Here is a 6,000-nt window from a genome sequence, read left to right on the forward strand (position 1 = left end):
TTTTCTACTTATTAAACACTTTTGAAACTCTTAGAAAGTTACCTGGGACTCAAATAGACTTGAACAAGTGCTTCCTGACCAACTTTTCTTTTTTTGGACATCAAAAATGGGGAGAATTTGTTTTGCTTTACTACAAATATTTGTTACATAGATTTCATTTTTTTTCTTTTAAATTGAAGATAAAGAGAAAGAAAATAATTTTTAATAAGTCACATGGCAACCTAATCCAAACTATATATGAAGAAGAATATCACTTACAGATATTCTGGTCTCTACCAGAAGACTTCCAATGACTGGGAACTTACTTTTCTCTAAAAGATAACCCACTTTTAAGGGTTAGACAATCTTAAATATTAGGAAGTGTTTCTTAATAACTAAGAGACTAATGTTGGCCTCTGACATTTCCATCTCTATCCTCAGGAGCCAAGCAAAATAAGCCTTTCAAATTCTTAAAGATGAGGATCATTTCCACAAGTTACTCCTCTCTTTAATTACTACCTAACAAAGAAAACCAAATTGTGTTCATCTTAAGAGTTATTTTAAATTATGCAGAATACAGAAATACAATATTCTATAATAAATGAAGATCACTCACATAGATGGCCGTCTATAAACTTAAGCAATTTATTATAGTACTATAAGCTCCGTGAAGGCAGTAAATATTTTTGTCTTTGTATTCCATGACCACCAGATGCTTAACATTTACTGAACTAAATTGGTAAAATTTCACTATCTGCAAAAACAGCTCCACCTTCAATATAAGATCTCTGAAATTCACCTCTGATCACAATCTAGACAGCTAGGTGGCACAATGGATAGAATGCTAGGTCTAGAGTTCAGAAGACCTAAGTTCAAACACAATTTTAGAGCCTTACCAGTTGTGACATTTGGCAAGTAATTTAACCTGGATTTGATTCAGTTTCCTCAAATGGGAAATAAATCTTCAATGGGGATTAATAATAGCTCTTATAGTTCAAAGTGAGAACCAAAAGAAATAATATTGCTAAAGCACTTAACACAGTGCCAGACAAATTGTAGTTAGTTGTTTCAGTCTTATCTTAAGAGATTTTCATGGCAGATACTGGAGCCATTTCCTTTTAGTCCACAATTTTTTTTTACGAACGTGGTGCACAGTAGGTGCTATGTAAATTCTAGCTATTGCTATCATCATCATCATTAATCTTATCCATTGTTAATTTTTTTTCCCCCAAGGCTGGGGTTAAGTGACTTGCCCAGGGTCACACAGCTAGGAAGTGTTGTGTCTGAGGCCACATTTGAACTCGGGTCCTCCAGACGTCAGGGCAGGTGCTCTATCCACTGCGCCACCTAGCTGCCCCTCCATTGTTAATCTTAACCTTTGTCTCAGGTTTTTTAAACTCATCATTCACCTCATATGACCATCGGCATCAATCCTTTCTGATTTTCTCAGTCTACCATTCTTGTTATTCCTGGAGCAAACACTACTCCACTTCCCAACTCTCTCCCCCACATCTCTCTTGTCTTTACCTCTTGCCTCTCCTGCTTTTCTTCAAAACTCAGCCCAAATTCCATTTTATTTAAGAGACATTTCCCTCATTGCTAGTGCCTTCCCTCTAAAAAGTCCTTCCATTTATATTGTATAAATCTGGAATGTACTTACATGCTATCTTCCCAATTTGTATGTGAGCTTTCTGAAGGCAGAGATGGTACTGGCCTGTCTTCCTAGCACTTACCCCAGAGCATGGCCTCACAGTAAATACTAATTAAATGCTGCTTCTCCGTTTGACTGCTGTGACTTCATCTTCCCCATTTACTGACTTGACCCTATAATCAACTATTTCAGCAAGCTAGGGACCTCCACCCTTAACTTTCTCATCTCCTTGACTTTGGTTCTCCTGAGTTGCTAAACTAAGTTTGCCTATTTAGCTTCTTCTCCATTGCTATTCCAGAAGCCAGTTTTGTGACTTCTGTTAGCAGCAAATTTCTAATTCCCACTGGATCCTCACTGCCGATAATCCTGATTGACTCAAAAACATTCTCCCATACCCAAAGAACTGTCACCACGGATATCATTTACTTTTATCTTCACTTTCGCACCTGCTTTTTTGTTAGCATATCTAGATTAAAGCATGATATTGGAAGTCCTCTAGTTTATTGCAATCCCCTCATTTCTGAGAAATTTGAGATTTTAAAGGATTAAGGGACTTCCTCAAGGTCACAAGAATGGATGACTGAGTGATAGAAACAGTACTTGAACCCAGCTCTCTCCTGCTTTCTAGAGTTGAGTCATTAACTAGTCAGAAAGTATTGCCCTCTACTAGTATCAGCCAGAGACTACCAAGTTACTAAAATATTTAAGAACATTCCCCAATTACCTTTTTTTCCAAATCGGAAGTTTCTGTCCCTAAGCATCCATGGATGCACTTCATAAGTGATTGTTGGACTGGACTGGACCAACCAGCAAGCCAGCTAGTTTCTCAGATGAGCCAAAATCCCTATTTTCCCACCCAAACCTTCCCAACAATTTTAACCAAAAAATAATGTTCCTACAGACTTCTGCTTACAATATTCCACATCTAGAGAGTAGAAAAGGAAGTGTCTGGAAGCCCCTTTAGCTGACAGGAGGGTGTTGGCCCCTGACTTATATCATATTATTCCCAATATGCTGCCAAGACAACTGAGACCAGAGAGGTGAAGTGGCTTGCCCAAGGTCACGCAGCCCGAGGAAGTAGTGTCCCGCCTCCTAGTGAGCACCTAGAGCTCTCGTTCTCCCTAAGGTCCCCGAAAAAGGGGAGAAAGCGTTGTCCGGCGCGGAGAGCCCATTGGTCACGACACTGTCCCTTTAATCGAGAGGCAAGCGGCGCTCACCTCGCCTCCCCACCCTCCGACTCCGGCGGGGTCCAAAGAACATCTTCCCAGGACGGCGATGGACGCGCCTCAGTTAAACAGGGCGACGGGAAAATCGGCCTCGGGCTGCCAACCCCAGCCTCCTCCTCCGGCCGCCGCCGCCGCTCGCAGCGCTAGCTTTCCCCCCTCCACACCCCGAGCTGCCCCAGCTGGTGTCCCTGACAGCTGCGACCTCCACCCCCAGGAGCCCGGCGAGGGAAAGGGGAACTCGGGGAGGAGGAGGAGGAGAGAAGTGGAAGAGGAGAGAAACGAGGGAGCCAGGGAAGAAAAGGGAGTGAGAGAGGGGGGAGGACCAGCTGCTCCTTCCCTCCCCGCCCCCTCGGGCCTCCCTCAGAAGCCGCGGCCACCGCCGGGCGTCCGTGACAGCTGCACCCGACCCCGAGCTCCGATCGCTCCAGCACAGCTCACCTGCCGCCGTCGCCGCTGCCACCTTCGGCTCTCGGGCCCGCAGATCGCTCCGCTGACAGCCGCCGCCTCAAGCTGGCGCCTGCCGCCCGCCAGGCCCCCAGCGGCGGGAGCCCAGCCCCCCTCCTCCTACGGAGTCCCGCAGGGTCTCTCGGGGTCCCCACTCGGCCCCGCTCCCCTCCCCCGCGCCCCCGGGGGGGAGGGATGAAGGAAAACTCGGGCGCGCGCGCCCTCGCTCTCTCTCCCACAGTGCAGGGAGAGACTGAGGCCCTAAGGGGGAGGTGGAAGGTTAGGAAGGGGAGAGCGAGAGGCCACTTGTCGGAAGAAGGGGGATCACGACAAGAGGGCGGAGAACGGATCACGACTCAATCCCTGCTCCCTTGGCTGAGAGGAACGAGGATTTCAGCAGCTCTGCACGGCCGCCATGTTCTCCTCCTCCTCCTCCTCCTCCTCCTCTTTCCAACCCCCTCCCCCTCTACCGACCCTCCGGCCCCGCCCCTCCAGCCCGCCCCGCCCGCTCGCGGCCCCGCCCCGGGCCGCGTGCCGTGCTGCCATCATGACGCACCAACCCGCTGCCGCCGAAACCAGGCTGCACAGCGCAGCGCGCGCATTTCTCCCTCCCCTCTCGTACCCGCCTCTCCCTTCCCCTTCCCCCACCTTTCCGTACCCGGAGCGCCTCTAGCTGGGGCTGGGCGCGTGCCGGCCTGGGAGCCGACTCCTTCCCCTGGCTGCTTGCTGCTTACTCACGCGCTCAGCCTTGCAGCCTCCTCTCTCGGCCCTTCCCCGAGTCTTCTTCAAGTGTGAAACACATGAGCCAATAAGATTCCCTCTCCCACCGAGGGAGGTGGGGGCGGGGCAGCGTACGATAGCGAACAGTGCTGCATTTGCCTGGGTGAAAGGCGTATGTTTAAAATCAGATTCTTCCATTCCAAGCAGTGATGGGCTAGAACTGGGGGCTGCAAACCAAAACTTGGCACCGTGGGACTCTGGACGAGTCACCCAGTTTCCTTGAGCCTCACTGCAAAAAGTGAGGCTGATAATTATAACTGATTTTTTGCTCTTTGAGTTGCAAAACGCTTTACATATTATTTTAGTGCTTTACCTTAGGCGTTCTGAAATTACGTGTCTTAATAAGCGTCTTGCAAACCTTAACCCAGGCTTCCAGACTCCAAAGCCCACAAGCCCTCTGCCCACTCTTCTGCCTCTTCCTGCCCGCGAGTAGATAACCAGCTAACAGAGTTAAGGGCTCTTTGAAAAAACAAAGATTTTTATAAGGTGAAACGCCATGCGTTATAAGAGCTTACTTTCTCTCTAGGGACTTCTCATATCATTAATCGCAATTAGCTTAAACCCGCTCCGTAAGTACAAGCAAAATACGGGGATAGAAATGAAATCTGTGATTTCATTGCTAATTGAAAGCCTAAAATGAGGAAGTTAGCAGAATCTCTGCAATTTAAAATCCCAGGGATTCTCGAACACTTGAGGAATTTGCCCAAGGTCACACAGCTGGTCTATGTCATAAGGCTCTTGAACCCAGCAGGTCAGCCCTGACTCTGAAGTTGCCATTTCGAAAACGCATGCTGTATATATGCATATGGATGAATATATGCATATACGTGTGGACACATACGCACCATGCTAGGTGACGTGCGGTTGTTTGTGGGAATGGGTGGGTGGGGAGGAGAAGCACTGTACCTGGGGAGGTCTTCTATAAAAGATTCCATGGCTGAACTTTGAAAGAAATCAAGGATTCTAAGAGTCAGGGAAGAGTAACAACAGCATTGCACGGGAGCAAATGGGAGATAGTTGGTGCAAAGGGCAAACAAGAGGTAGTGTGAGCAACAGTAAGTGGAACTTTTTTTTTTTTTAAATTTATGATATTCTTTATTTGGGGGAGAGAAAGTATTTTATTTTTCCAAATATCTGCAAAGATAGTTTTTTTTTTTTAGTTGTAGTAACTTTATTTTTAATACACATTGCTTTATGAGTCATGTTGAGAGAGAAAAATCAGAGCAAAAGGGAAAAAACATGAGAGAAAAAAAAAAAGTGAACATAGCATGTGTTGATTTACACTGGGTCTCCCATCCCTGGATGCGGATGGCATTTTCTGTCCAAAATCTATTGGGATTGCTTTGGATCCCTGAACTACTGAGAACCAAGCCTTGTATAGTTGATCATTGCTTGCCGTTACTGTGTACAATGCATTCCTGGTTCTGCTTGTTTAGCTCAGCATCCATTCATGTAAATCTTTCCAGGCCTTGCTATAATCAGTTTTTTCATCATTTTTTTATAGAATAGTAATATTTCATTACCGTGACTTGCTCAGCCACTTCCCAATTGATGGGCATCCATCCACTCCTTTTCCAGTTCCCAAAGATAGTTTTCAGCATTCACATTTGCAAAACCTTCATCTGTTCCAATTTGTTTCCCTCTTCCCCCAAGACAAAGTAGATCAATTTAACTGGAAATTTTTTATTGTTCAGTCGTTTAAGTCCCATCTGACTCTTCGTGGAACTTTTTTGGAGTTTTCTTCCAAGGATACTGGAGTACTTGGTCATTTCTTTCTCCAGCTCATTTTGCAGATGAGGATAATGAAGGATTAAGTGACCTGTCTAGAGTCACACCCTTAGTAGTGTGAAAAATAAAGGCTGGAAAAATAGAGTTCATAAAAGGGAATAATGTATAATAAGGCTGGAAAGGGAGGTTAGG

General features: G+C 46.1%; 1 protein-coding gene across 12 annotated transcripts in view; it reads right to left on the bottom strand.

The window, feature by feature from the left end:
- The window catches only part of NCOA1 (nuclear receptor coactivator 1), a 186,924-nt gene extending 183,181 nt beyond the window's left edge, over positions 1-3,743 (bottom strand). For all 12 annotated transcript variants that reach the window (XM_074288361.1, XM_074288358.1, XM_074288363.1 and 9 more), the window contains exon 1: positions 3,295-3,743. The gene's annotated coding sequence lies outside the window, so the exon portion shown is untranslated. The remainder of the gene's footprint in view (positions 1-3,294) is intronic.
- Between the last annotated feature and the right edge of the window lie 2,257 nt (positions 3,744-6,000).

Source organism: Sminthopsis crassicaudata, chromosome 2 (genome assembly GCF_048593235.1).
Source record: "Sminthopsis crassicaudata isolate SCR6 chromosome 2, ASM4859323v1, whole genome shotgun sequence".
Classification (NCBI taxonomy): Eukaryota; Metazoa; Chordata; class Mammalia; order Dasyuromorphia; family Dasyuridae; genus Sminthopsis; species Sminthopsis crassicaudata.